At 37.3% G+C, this 15,639-nt stretch overlaps 1 pseudogene; it reads right to left on the reverse strand.

The window, feature by feature from the left end:
- Window positions 1–3,537: 3,537 nt before the first annotated feature.
- On the reverse strand, window positions 3,538–4,401 carry LOC100395872 (zinc finger CCHC domain-containing protein 9 pseudogene; annotated as a pseudogene).
- Window positions 4,402–15,639: the final 11,238 nt, after the last annotated feature.

Genomic DNA, 15,639 nt, shown 5'->3' on the forward strand with positions numbered 1-15,639 from the left:
GGAAGTGATAGCATTAGAGAAATACCTAATATAGATGACAGGGTGGTAGATATAGCAAACCACCATGGCATGTGTATGCCTATGTAGCATACTTGCACATTCCACAAGTACCCCAGAACTTAAAGTATAAAGTAAAAAATATGTAAATATATATTTTTCATTATATACTTTAAGTTTTGGGATACATGTGCAGAATGTGCAGGTATGTTACATAGGTATACACGTGCCATGATGTTTTTATATTTATATTGAGAGAAATAAATTTACATATATGTATATATTTTATATATAGAGAGAGAAAGAAACACACACACACATTATACCTCAGAATCACTGGATAGTCTTGTTCATCTCAGCTTTTGTGCATATTTACATGAACACGGGCACCCCTATCTAGCATTCTTCAGCACACTTTAGGAGGACCCACCTCTGTTTCTTTGCTCATAGCTTTTCCTCCTACTGGAATGTCTTTCCTCCATATTCACCTGTTGAAATTTTGTAGATTTTTATCAGAACAGTAATAGAAAATTCAAAAATAAATAAATACAAATAGCTGTGGAAACTGTTCAACCTGACAAATAGTAAGTGGGGAAAAAAACCATTCCATCTTGGGCCTAAAAATAGGCAAGGATTTAAACAGAAACATACGGTATTGTTCAGGGGGAAACAGTATCTTCATTTACTGTAGTTCCCCCTTATTTTTAGGGGTTATGTTACAAGACTCTCACTGGGTACCTGAAACCACAGACAGTACTGACCCCTGTGTAGACTGCGATACTCTGCTTTTTCCTACACATACCTACCTCTGATAAAGTTCAATTTACAAATTATGCACAGTAACAGATTAACAACAGCAACTGATAATAAACAATTATAGCAATGTGCTGTAATAAAAGTTTTGTGAATGCAGGCTCTATTTCTCTATCCTTCAAAATACCTTTTGTGCTGTACTCATCTATTTTCGGACCACAGTCAAATACAGGTAACTAAAACTTAGAAAGTGAAACTGCCAATAAAGGGGGATACCATACTATTTCTAAGAGTAGATATCCAAACACTTATTTTATTACTAAAATGCTGGAAAGAATTAAAGTATCTCTTATCACTCTAACCCCTATTTCTTATATATTCATCTCTACTTGATACACACACATGCACACATACTACCTCCTTTGCAAACACATGAACTCTTTGCTTGCTTGCTATTGTTCTCCCCAGAGAAAGTAAGCTCCACAAGGACAAGGACTTGGCTTGTATATTATTATGCCTCCAGTCCTAGAATGTCTAACACATAGGTGGTCACATAATAAATATTTGTTAGTTGAATACGTGAAGTAATCATCAGGAGACTATGTAAATTAAGATTGACATATTTACATACTGATCAGCCTTATAGAAATTTTTAAATGTTTTTGAAATTAAAGTTTAAATGCTTTTAAAATTTTAATTTTAATGTTTTAAATATTTTGTTTAAATGTTTTAATGTTTTAAAATTAAAAACATTTAAAACATAAAAATTGTCTATAATACACAAATAAACTGGTTATCTTGGACTGATGAGCTTAATGGTAGTTTTCATTTCCTTTTTTATATGCATCTGCATTTTCCACATACTTATCAATAAACATGTGCTATTGTTCGAATCAAATAAACATATAAAAGACAAAAAGTTCTGGAAGTCCAGCTCAAATGCAACCTCTTCCATTAAATATTTCCTGAACTCTCCAATCCCTGGGGATGTTGTCCTCTATAGTCCTCAGGACATAGTGTTCTTGTCTGGAATCATGCATAGTATTGAACCCTGTAAAGACTACAATACTGTGATGTTGGATTTGTGGGTACAACCTATTTGTGTCATTTAGCTGTGCTGCGCTTGGACCAACATCTTTTGCTCCCACTGTCCTGCCCAAGGTGGCATGGAGGAATATGGCATTCTGAAGAAGGTGGAGCAATAGGAAGATAAATAGGGAGAAGATAAGTAGTGAAGAGGAGAAATGTGGATATACCAGAATATCAGGAGAAAATCAGAAACAAGATTCTGTTTAGTTTCTAAAAATTACTGCAAAAAGGTATTTTTCACTTGAAAATGGTGTGACCTTTAGCTTCAAGAGAATGTCCTAGAATTTACTGCTGGATGCATTTGAGGTCATTGAAGCACACTTTTAAATGAGTTCCATAAATTCTCAGGATTAAGTTCAAGAGTTTGAGAGATACAAAACAGGCCTATGGAAAGGTAACACAGGTAAAGAAATAAGAGATGAATAACCACACTGAAAACAGAATTAAAACCCCAGCTCCCAAATGGGCTAATCAGTCTTTAACCTATTTTCACTCTGCACTTCCTTCTGGCCTCTATGTAATGCAACTTTGGTAGGACCTAGGGAGGAGTCACAGCAGCCTGTATAAAGATCCCCTGAATGTCTTTCAATAAATATGTAAAATCAATTACCCAAATGGGAACTGGACTTCAATACAGACCCTCACACAGACAGCACACAGATTCCAAGATGGTATTATTGCACCATGCAATTTTGGAGCTATTCTTGAGATCTGCTCATAGCCTCAGGTTTTGTATGTTTATATTTGTATTTAACCTTTCAGAATAGGCAAAAATATTATTCAAAACACTGGTGAATATGATTGAGCCTTATTACTTCCGACAGAAAAGAAGGAAATCAAATATTCTGGATATTTTGTGAAGTATACAAAGCAGGACAGGAACTAGAATTTGCTTTCTGTGGTATTAGATATTTTATTCAGTCTTCTCAGCTAACCTCAAAGAACATCATTTTCTCTGATTTACAGACCTAAAAGTTAAAGTTCATTTGAGTAACTCTCAAGGCCCCAAAGATTAGTGGCAGAGCTGGAATCTAAAGTCCATTTTTTTATTGCATTTCAATGACTAAAGATGAGTTCTAAAGAAAAGAGTCTGTAACAATTTAGTTCTTTGGGGAGCAAAGTAATCTCTCCAAAAAGTCTACACTGTAGTCAGAAGGAGAAAAACAACTAAATACTGGGACACATTGCCAGTATGTAAAGAATTATTATGCATTACAAGAATAAATGAGAAAATAATGGTGCCAGTTAATCTGGGCAAAATGAACAAATAATTCAGTGTAACTGAACACATAATTATTGGTATTGCTCTTATCAAATTCAATAATATCTATCAATGGAGACAAAGATGTTTTACTATCAAATTCATATGAATTAAAATACTTTGTTACTTATATACATATAAGTAAATACCTATTTTTTTAACAATATAACCAAAACATCCCTTTGTGTAGGAGTGTTTCACATTTATGTATAATACTGCTTTTATAAAAGATGATTGTTACAATTAAGTATACAACCACTTAGTCACAATTAAGTATACAACCACTTAGTTACATTAAAATATGTTCTTTTAGAGAATCCATTTAATCATATTATTATTTTCTTCAATTTTCTCTGAACAGTGGTAGAAGTACTATTTGATGGACAGAATAAAGGAAAAATGTTTTTGACCACACCCAGATCATACTGATACCTAGTTTAGAAAACAACAATGAGGTGGTAACTAATGATAGTGCTACTTGTTACCAAAAAATTAACAACTTTAGGTATTTTTGTTGTGGATTTCTGTGGTTTAGGTTCATCCAAAATTTCTTCATAGTCTGCACTCATTCCCTCTGCCCAGGGACCAACTGTGACCATTTGATCTGAAATCTGACTTTCAGGGCAATCTTTCTTTAAATGTTTCACAGAGCTACAAAGTTTGCCACCACCACCATTAGTGTAGAGTCCTTTGGGACTACCAGGACAAGAGCTAGACAAGTGCCCTATTTCTCAATAAACAAAACATTTTCCAAAGGAAATTCACCAAGAGCGGGGTATACCTGAGCCTTACACTTGGTTATTTAATGCCCTATAGACCCACACTTGTAACATATTTCAGTGCCCCTATCTTGATTTTTCAAGGGCTGCAGGGTAATCTGCAATTCCATGACTAGGTTTTCTACAAGGGAAACACACCATTGCATTTTTCTCTACCACTTGTCTTTTCAGTCTTCTTCCTTCTTGTCAACTGTGTTTCTTTAGAGAAACTGCAATTTCTTCCTTTACTTCCTTACTGTCTGTTGCTATAATTTGCCCATTGTGAACCATTTGTGTATTCTGTCTTAGGTATTCCATGGTTCCATTCACATCTTCATTTAAGTACTCATTTTTCTTTTTGTGGTTTTTGTGTTTTGCTTGGGGTGCATCATTTTTAAGGGATAGCATATTGGCTTCAAGTTGTTTATGCTTTAGTAGGTTTTGGCTCCTTCCCTCAAAGGATCCCTTCTTCATGTTCTCCCATGATGTTGCAGGCAAGGGTCTCTTGTTATATGCGGTACTAACTCGTGCTCACCTGGTCATAATTTCATCAGAGGTACCTCACTACGCTGCTGTGCAACTTCTTACCACTAGCTCTCTCAATTTTTTAGCAGGGATATGAATGATTTAATAATCACAATTATTTTCGTCCTGTAACCAATAAATAAATGAGAAGTATGGATTTGAGGAAGGGACATCACATTGCCAGCTTGCCCTGAGTCCCCACCAGATAGACCAGCTATGGTTTGTGTCATGTTTACTTTGTTGGCATTCCTACAACCTGCTGTTCTGCATCTCTCTGTATTCCCTCTGTTGGAAATGCCGTCCCTCATTCCAACTCACTCCTTATGTTTTTGTGATTAAATAAACTGTTACCTTCCCCAGGCAACCTCCTCTGCTATCCTCCAACTACAAATTGGATAAATTTTCCTTTATCCGGGCTCTGAAACAACATAATAACAGCTCAACTGCGCTTAACATAAATTAATTGAACAGATAACTCAAAAAATAAATGACTGAAAACTGAGTTATATAAATTCCTTTGCATTTAGTGTTAATAAAGCCATCCTGTATCTCTAAAGAGACCAAGGCTTTTTACTTTACATCAGTGTGAAAAATAAATTTTGCTTCATGATGCCACGATTCTCTTTTCTTAGCAAAATAGCACAATGTCAATGCAATTATTTTTTAAATGAGAATTAATGTCAAAGTCACATCTTCCAACCTAAAAATTCTAAATGCTCAGAAATCTAATTCTCTGGAGGTCTCCCAACTGTGATTATAAACAATTAGAATGAAATTTAGTTGTGATATTTATCACCTCTAACTATTCCATGTTCCTGTGAATTCTAATTGCTACTATTTATTTTCTCTGAAATATTCCCTTTCATTAACTCAAGCAATGGCAAAGATACAGGTAACTGAGGACTCTTCTCTTGGAATTAAAAATCAGACAATACACTTGCCAAAAAAAAAAAAAAACCTAAGTAAATTATAGTTGCTGAGATTTTCTTTACAAAGCTGTTCAATGTTCTAAGATCAGAGATACTCAAATATGAATATATGAAAACATCTCAAAGGGGTTATAGTACAGTGTTCTTGTCACATACTGTAGCAATGTATGAGCACTGTAGCATGCTGTTTGGCCAGGCTGCTGGAATTTGATGGACTTGACTTGAAAAGCTCACAATCTTCAGGAGAGGAAACTTAAATGCTTGCTCTTGGGTACAAGTTATGATTTTGTCACTATCAGCTGTGTCTTAATGAGTTACTTAACTCATTTTAACTCTTGAATTTTAGCTTATTTTTATGGCAGAGATAATTCTATCTTCCTTAGAAGTTTCTATACAAACGAGCTGAGGAAATAAATATATGGGTGCTCCCACAACACTGTGAATCTTTGCTACCAACGTTCTTCCCTTCTTCATAATCCTTTCACAGACATAGTTCTGCTATTCTAAAACAAGGTCTCTACACTCCTTCTATTCCTTCTCTTTTTCCTTCTCCTCCTCATGGGTAGGTGAAACTTGGATTCCCAGACACTTGTATTCCATGAACCCATAATATTATTTTAATGGAGAACTAAGAGAGCATTAGCTGTTTCCTTTGCAATGTAAGGTTATTTTGGGGTAAAATATCCAAATCCTATTGCCATCACTCCATAGAAAGACTTTTTAATGACAACAAGAAGGATGTAATCTCAGGAAAAAAATGGTTCTTTAAATTAAATATGTTTAATTTAAATTTTTATTGTGAAAAATTACTTGTGTTGATTTCCTTTTTCTCATTGTACCCAGTGACTAATGGCAATTTTATTAGTAGACAATTTTGTGCAGTAGACCCCAGAAGTCCTGTCTCTAAGTGGACGTCTCCTAGGTACAGCAGTAGCAGGGCATTATAGAGCCCACATGCCTAGGTGACTGGACATGTGTTCCCCAAAACTAAGGAAGCCAAGTAAGGAGAGTTGTATGGCTTTACTTGCCTCAAATATGTCAGGAGTAATACCTTGTAACAGGGATGCCCTTTAGTCTTTCAGAATAAGTGCTAAATCAGTATTTTGTGGGAGAGGCAGGGAGGGGTAAAGAGAGAGAGAGAAAAAGAGATTTCCAAGTAGCATTTGAAGACTTCCATCTCCTCTACAATGGCTCAGGCTGAACTGCAATTTGGGTACATATGTATGTGTTGCTGTGGGAATGTATTTGTACAGGTGTGAGTGCATGTGGATGTAAATGTGTGTATGCACACAAAGGTTGAAGAGTAGTACATTTGATTCTCCCAATACCTTCCCTCAAAAAGAGCTGTCTTTCAGGTTGATAGGTGCAGCAAACCACCATGGCACATGTATACCTATGTAACAAACGTGCAAGCTCTGTACATGTATCCCGGAACTTAAAAAATAAAAGAACTGCCTTTAATGCATGTAACAATATGGGAATTAGAGACTCTGAGAACAACTATGGTTTTCAAATCAAATACTGAATTCCAGGTGTTCTCATACATCAAAGAGGATCTAAGGCTCCCCCATGAGGCTTAGAGGTGAGGATGTATCATCAAAGAGCTGAATAACTGAACATGGTTCTGAAGGGCACTAAACAAACATTCTTTCCCTGTCTCAACCTTGTATATATTGCCCTACTATTGAACTGAGATTGCTAATAAAATCGGATAAATCAAAGTTTAAATTCTAGCTTTGGCATATGTGAACTCAGGCAAGTTACTTAATTTCTCTGTGCCTCAGCTTCTGCATCTGTGAAATGGGCCATCACGGTGGGTTATCTGACTTCTAATGAATAATAATTGTGAAAATTTGAAATAATAAATATGAAGAGGGTGTCATAGTGCCTGCCACATCAAAGATTTTCAATAAAAACTAACTTAATATCTTCACTCAGTTATATTCATTATGTCAGAAAAGATGCCAAGTGTACAAGGTGGCTTTTACATTTAGGAGCACAAAACTTGGTTGAGGTTCCTGGATGTTTTTATAACCTTAAGTGAATGGTTGTTTCCTTCTGCTTCCTTCATTTCATCTGAAATATGATCAGCTTATACTGGTTGATTTCTAAGGCATTTTAAGCTCTGACATCCTATGTTTATGGTACTATGAATGAATTAATTGGCATTGGCCTTAGTAGAAACCTTTCTTTCTTTTCCTTCACTCTTCTATGTCCTTACTACTCTTTCCTTAATCAACCACAGCACTGACTTCATTCCTATTCTCCTTTTCTGTTTTCTACCCTTCCAATCCACTGACAACCCTATTGTCAAAGGGAGTTCTTGGAAGCTCCAATTTGTTAATGTTACTGAATTGCTTAAAGTCTCAATCCCTTTTTTCCATTCACAGACCAAACCTCTTATTTGTTAGAGTGACATTTAAAGTGCTTCAGAGTCAGCCTCTGTCCATATTTTTAAATATATTTAATGCAACTAATATTTTAATGCCTATGGCTTTAAACAAAAATAAAAGTAATGCTAATTGCAAAAAAAGTAGGAAATACAGGTGACAATCAGTTAGAATACAAAACCAGAAGTTCAAAACAATTCCTAATTTGACTCTCGAAAGAAAACCAGCAAAGTGCTGTGCATTATTCTAGTTTTATATCAATTTATACCTGTGGTCAGATGAAAATTGTAAAATTTACCCATGTGTCCTTTCAAGATACTTTGTGACTCTCTTATATTTGTCTAGCTAGATCAGAGCTATCTATTGCTCCAAAAGAGCCATTAAAATGTAATGCAAACAGAAAGCAAAGGTTCAAATAATTAAGCATATGAAAAAATATTATTTAGAAGAAGTGAATAATTTGTGAGATATTCTACCTCTGTTCTGCTCCAATACCCTTCTTTTGAAAACAAGCACACAAAAACACCCCCAAACCCTACTAGAAGAGAAGTCCTGTGGCATAGGGGATGACAGGAGGCTCAATGGGTCTAGCTATGGAAGTATGAGAAGTTCTGACTTCCTATGTTAACACTCTGCATTAAAGTATAACGTAGAATGCAAGGTATGTCTGTATATGAAAGAAAAACTTTTTGAATTGAATACAATTTCATTTCTACCAATTGGTCAAACAGGAAATCAAAACTAGAAAAATAAGTTACACTTTTGCATACTCAAGTCTGTGGACTGAGATTCATAGAACTGTAGAACTATAGTTCTTTTTCTTAAACTTAGTGGTCTCTAAAATGCTCATGCCTTTAATGTAGGACACAATTAGTTCAGTTGCCTCTGTCTGAAATACTGCTACATCCTCCATTTTCTTCACTTAAAAATATCTACTCTGTCTTTAAGACCTCTCTAAATACAATGATTTTCCCTTTTCTAGGCCTCTCTTGAATCCCCTAAGTATGATGAATTCTCTTACACTACACAAACTCCCCATTCAAACCATGATTATTATATGTATTTAACTAAACCAACATTGGTAAGAAAATGAGACCTTATCTTCCTTCCTTTGTTTCTCAGAGCTTAGCACAACACCTTGCCATCTTGCAGAACTCAATGTATGTTTGTTGAATAAATTAATTGAAGGAGGGTGACCTGAGATGATACCAGAGTGGAAGAATCAGAGAGGCAATAATGAGCAGAAAGATGTAGAGTGCAAGTCATCTTGATTTTTAAAAAACAATTTAGCCAGATTTTCACCAAGATGGCCAAATAGGAACAGCTCCAGTATGTAGTTCCCAGTGAGAATGATGCAGAAGACAGGTGATCTCTGCATTTCCAACTGAGGTACCAGGTTCATTTCATTGGGACTGGTTAGACAGTGGGTACAGCCCAAGGAGAACAAGCCAAAGCAGGGTGGGGCATCACCTCAACCAGGAAGTGCAACGGACCAGAGAACCCCCTCTTCTAGCCAAGGGAAGCCATTAGGGACTTTTCCTGACACTCTGGCACTCTGACTTAGATACTGCACTTTTCCCACAGTCTTCACAACTCACAGACCAGGAGATTCCCTCTGGTGTCTACAACACCAGTGTCCCTGGTTTCCAGCACAAAACTGGGCAGCCATTTTAGCTGCAGCAGTTTTTTAGTTTTTTTCCTCTCATACCCTAGTGGCTCCTGGAATGCCATGAGAGAACCGTTCATTCCCCTAAAAAACAGGGCTGAAGCCAGAGAGGCAAGTGATTTGGCTTGGCAGATCCCACTGCCATAAAAACAAGTAAGCTAAGATCCACTGGCTTGAAATTCTCACAGCCAGCACAGCAGTCTGAGCTTGACCTGGGACATTCAAGATCAGTGTGGGGAGGGGCGTCTGCCATTGCTGAGGCTCCAGTAGGCAGTATGAACCTCACCTTTGTAAAGAGAGTGACCACGAAGATTACACAGCAACTGGGTAGCGCCCATGGCAGCTCAGCAAGGCCTCCGCAGTTAGCCTGTCACTAGACTCCCTTCTTGTTGAGCAGGACATCTCTGAAAAAAAGCAGCATCCCATCAGGGACTTATAAATAAAGCACCCACTTTTCTGGAACAGAGCACCTGGGAAAAGGGTCAGTGTGTGTTCAGCTTCAGCAGATTTAAACATCTATGCCTGGCAGCTCTGAAGGGAGCAACGGATCTCCCAGCACAGTGCTCAAGTGCTGATAAAGGACAGACTGCCTCCTCAAGTGGCTCCCTAACCCTGTGTATCCTGACTGGAAGACACCTCATTCAGGAGAGCTCTGGCCAGCATCTGGCAGATACCCTTCTGGGATGAAGCTACCAGAGGAAGAAACAGGCAGCAATCTCAGCTGTTCTGCAGAACCCACAGTTGATTCCCAGGCAAGCAGAGTCTGGAGTGGACCTCCAACTAACTCCAGCAGACCTGAAACAGAGGGCCCTGACTGTTAGAAGGAAAACTAACAGAAAGATAGTTTCAACATCAACAGAAAGAATGTCCCCTCAGAGACCCCATCAAAAAGTTACCAACTTCAAAGGCCAAAGGCAGATAAATCCACAAAGATGGAAAGCAACCAGTGAAAAAAGGCTGAAATCTCCAAAAAACAGGATGCCTCTTCTCCTCCAAGGGATCACAACTCCTCCCCAGCGAGGGAACAAAACTGGATGGAGAATGAGTTTGACAATTGACAGAAGCAGGCTTCAGAAGGTGGGTATTAATAAACTTCTCTGAGCTAAATAAGCATGTCCTAACCCAATGCAAGGAAGCTAAGAATCTTGAAGAAAGGCTAGATAAAATGTTAACTAGAATAACTAGCTTAGAGAAGAACATAAACAACTTAATGAAGCTGAAAAACACAGCACGAGAACTTTGCGAAGCATACACAAGCTTCAATAGCAGAATTGACCAAGCAGAAGAAAGGATATCTGAGATTGAAGATCAACTCAATGAAATGAAATGATAAGGCAAGATTAGAGGAAAAGATGTGAAAAGAAATGAACAAAGCCTCCAAGAAATGTGGAATTATGTGAAAAGACTAAATATACGTTTGATTGGTGTACCTGAAAGTGATGGAGAGAATGAAACCAAGTTGGAAAACAGTTTTCCAGATAGTATCCAGGAGAACTTCCCCAATCTAGCAAGGCAGGTCAACATTCAAATTCAGGAAATACAGAGAACACCACAAAGATATTCCTTGAGAAGAGCAACCCCAAGGGACATAATTTTCAGATTCACCAGGGTTGAAATGAAGGAAGAAAGGCTAAGGGCAGCCAGAGAGAAAGGTTGGGTTACTCACGAAGGAAAGCCCATCAAACTCACAGTGGATCTCTTGGTAGAAACCCTACAAGCCAGAAGAAAGTGGGGGCCATATTGAATATCCTTAAAGAAAACAACTTTCAAACCAGAATTTCATATCCAGCCAAACTAAGCTTCAAAAGTGTAGGAGAAATAAAATATTTAACAGACTAGCAATTGCTGAGAGATTTTGTCACCACCAGGCCTGCCTTACAAGACCTCCTGAAGGAAGCACTAAACCTGGAAAGGAGCGACCAGTACCAGCCACTGCAAAACCATAACAAATTGTAAAGATCATCGGCTCTATGAAGAAACTGCATCAACTGACAAGCAAAACAACCAGCTACCATCAAAATGGCAGGATCAAATTCACACATAACAATATTAACCTTAAATGTAAATGGGCTAAATACCCCAATCAAAAGACACAGACTGGAAAATTGGATAAAGAGTCAAGGCTCATCAGTAGGCTGTATCCAGGAGATCCATCTCACATGCAAAGAGACACACAGACTTAAAGGAATGGAGGAAGATTTACCAAGCAAATGGAGAACAAAAAACAGCAGAGGTTGCAATCCTAGTCTCTGATAAAACAGACTTTAAATGAACAAAGATCAGAAGAGACAAAGAAAGGCATTCCATAATGGTAAATGGATCAACGCAACAAGAAGAGCTAACTATCCTAAATATATATGAACCAAATACAGGAGCAAGCAGATACACAAAGCAAGTTCTTAGTAACCTACAAAGAGGCTTAGACTCCTGCACAATTATAGTGGGAGACTTTACCACCCCACTGTCAATATTACATCAGTGAAACAGAAAACTAACAGGAATATCCAGGATGTGAACTGAGCCCTGGACCAAGTGGACCTAATAGACATCTACAGAACTCTCCACCCCAAATCCACAGAATATACATTCTTCTCAGCTCCACATCACACATATTCTAAAATTGATGACATAATTGAAAGTAAAACACTCCTCAGCAAATGCAAAAGAATGGAAATCATAACAACCAGTCTCTCAGACAACAGTGCAACCAAATTGCAACCTAGGATTAAGAAACTCACTCAAAACCACACAACTACCTGGAAACTGAACAAACTACTCCTGAATGGCAACTGGATAAATAATGAAATGAAGGCAGAAAGAAAGATGTTCTTCAAAACCAATGAGAATGAAGACGTAATGTACCAGAATCCTGAGACACATTGAAAGCAGTATGCAGAGAGAAATTTATAGCAGTAAATGCCCATAACAGGAACGAGGAAAGAGCTAAAATCAACACCCTAACGTCATGATTAAAAGAACTAGAGGAGCAAGATCAAATATATCAAAAACTAGCAGAAGAACTGAAGGAGATACAGACACAAAAACCCCTTCAAAACAATCAATGAATCCTGGAGCTGTTTTTTTGAAAAGATCAACAAAATATATAGATTGCTAGCCAGACTAATAAAGAAGAGAGAAGAATCAAATAGATTAAATTAAGAATGATAAAGGGGATATCACCACCAATCCCACAGAAATACAAACTACCATCAGAGAATACTACAAACAACTCTATGCAAGTAAACCAGTAAATGTGGAAGAAACTGATAAATTCCTGGACACTTACACCCTCCCAAGTCTAAACCAGGAAGAAGTTGAATCCCTGAATAGACCAATACAAGATGTGAAACTGAGGCAGCAATTAATAGCCTGCCAACCAAAAAAAAGTCCAGGACCAGATGGGTTCACAGCCATATCCTACCAGAGGTACAAAGAGGAGCTAATACCATTCCTTCTGAAGCTATTTCAAACAATAGAAAAGAGGATATACTCCCTAACTCATTTATGAGACCAACATCATCCTGATACCAAAACCTGGCAGAGACACAACTAAAAAAGAAAATTTCAGGCCAATATGCGTGATAAACATTGATGCAAAAATTCTAAATAAAATACTGGCGAACCAATTCCAATAGCACATCAAAAAAGCTTATCCATCACAATCAAGTAGGCTTCATCTCTGGGATACAAGGCTGGTTCAACATATGCAAATCAATAAACATAATCCATCACATAAACAAAACCAAAGTCAAAAACCACATGATTATCTCAATAGATAAGGAGGAGGCCTTCAACATTCAACAGCCATTTATACTAAACACTCTAAAAAAACTGGGTATCGACAAAACATATCTTAAAATAATAAGAGCTATTTATGACAAATGCATAGTCAATATCATACTGAATGGGCAAAAACTGGAAGCATTCCCTTTGAAATCTGGCACAAGACAAGGATGCCTTCTCTCATCACTACTTTTCAACATAGTATTGGAAGTTCTGGGCAGGACAATCAGGCACAAAAAATAAAATGTATTCAATTCAGAAAAGAAGTCAAATTGTCTCTGTTTGCAGACGACATGATTGTATATTTAGAAGACCCCATTGTCTCAGCCCAAAATCTCCTTAAGCTGATAAGCAACTTCTGCAAAATCTCAGGTTACAAAATCAACGTGCAGAAATAACAAGCATTCCTATACACCAGTAATAGACAAACAGAATCAAATCATGAATAAACTCCCATTCGCAACTGCTACAAAGAGAATTAAATACCTAGGAATATATACAACTAGCATGGAATGTGAAGGACCTCTTCAAGGAGAACTACAAGCAACTGCCTAAGGAAATAAGAGAGAATGCAAACAAATGGAAAAACATTGCATGCTCATAGTTAGGAAGAATCAATATCAACAAAATGGCTATACTGTCCAGGTAATTTATAGATTCAGTGCTCTCCCCATCATGCTACCATTGACTTTCTTCACAGAATTGGAAAAAAAATATGCCTTAAACTTCAAATGGAACCAAAAAAGAGCCCACATAGCCAAGACAATCCTAAGCCAAAAAAAAAAAAAAAAAAAAGCCAAAGCTGGAAGCATCATGCTACCTGACTTCAAACTATACTACAAGTCTATAGTAATCATAACAGCATGGTACTGGTACCAAAACAGAGATGTAGACAAATGGAACAGAACAGAAACCTTGCAAATAACACCACACATCTATAACCATCTGATCTTTGACAAACCAGACAAAAAAAAAAAAAAACAATGGGGAAAGAATTCCCTATTTAATAAATGGTATTGGGAAAACTGGCTAGCCAGTTTTCATTTCCCAGATGAAGAAAGCTGAAATTGGACCCCTTCCTTACACCTTATACAAAAATTAACTCCAGATGGATTAAAGATTTAAACATAAGACCTAACATCATAAAAACTCTAGAAGAAAACCTAGGCAATACCATTCAGGACATAGGCATGGGCAAGGACTTCATGACTAAAACACCAAAAGCAATGGCCACAAAAGCCAAAATAGACACATGGGATCTAATTATACTCCAAAACTTCTGCAGAGCAAAAGCAGCTATCATTAGAGTGATCTGGCAACCAACAGAATGGGAAAAAATTTTTCAATCTACCCATCGGACACAGTGCTAATATCCAGAATCTACAAACAACTTAAACAAACTTACAAGAAAAAAAATCCCATCAAATGTGGGTGAAAGATATGAACAGACACTTCTCAAAAGAAGACATTTATGCAGCCCACAAGCATATGAAAAAAAGCTTATCATCACTGATCATTAGAGAAATGCAAATCAAAACCACATTGCGATACTGTCTCATACCAGTTAGGTTGGTGATCATTAAAATACCAGGAGATGACAGATGCTGGAGAGGATGTGGAGAAACAGGTATGCTTTTACACTGTTGGTGGGAATGTAAATTAGTTCAGCCATTGTGGAAGATGACAGTATGGCGATTCCTCAAAGATCTGGAAATAGAAAAACCCATCAAGGCCATTATTGGGTATATAACCAAAAAATTATAAATCATTCTCTTATAAAGACACATGCACACGTATGTTTATTTTGGCACTGTTCACAATTGCAAAGACTTGGAACCAATCCAAATGGCCATCAATGATAGACTGGATAAAGAAAATGTGGCGCATATACACCATGGAACACTATGCAGCCATGAAAAAGGATGAGTTCATGTTCTTTGCAGGGACATGGATAAAGCTGGAAACCATCATTCTCAGCAAACTGACACAAGAACAGAAAACCAGACACTGCATGTTCTCACTCATAAGTGGGTGTTGAACAATGAAAATACATGGACACAAGGGGAACATCACACACATGGGCCTGTTGGGGGGTGGAGGGCTGGGGAGGAATAGCAAGGGGTGGGGGCATGGGGAGAGAAAGCAGGGGGTAGGGGAGGGGAGGGACAGAATTAGGAGAAATACGTAATGTAGATGATGGGGTGATGGATGCAGCAAACCACCAAGGTACATGTATATCTATGTAACAAACCTGCACATTCTGCACATGTACACCAGAACTTAAAGTATAATGAAAATAAAAATAATTACAAAAAAACCTCAACCTAGCCATATATCATCAACCCATAAATCCACTTATAATAACAATAAAAATTATTTAATTTAGCTATTTGTCTTTACTTCACTCAGTGGTCAACATTAAAGAAATCTTCTCCCAAAGAAGAGCCAGTATCTGGTCTTTCATTTCCCTAATTAAATTCAGAGACAT

Source organism: Callithrix jacchus, chromosome 10 (genome assembly GCF_049354715.1).
Source record: "Callithrix jacchus isolate 240 chromosome 10, calJac240_pri, whole genome shotgun sequence".
Lineage (NCBI taxonomy): Eukaryota > Metazoa > Chordata > Mammalia > Primates > Cebidae > Callithrix > Callithrix jacchus.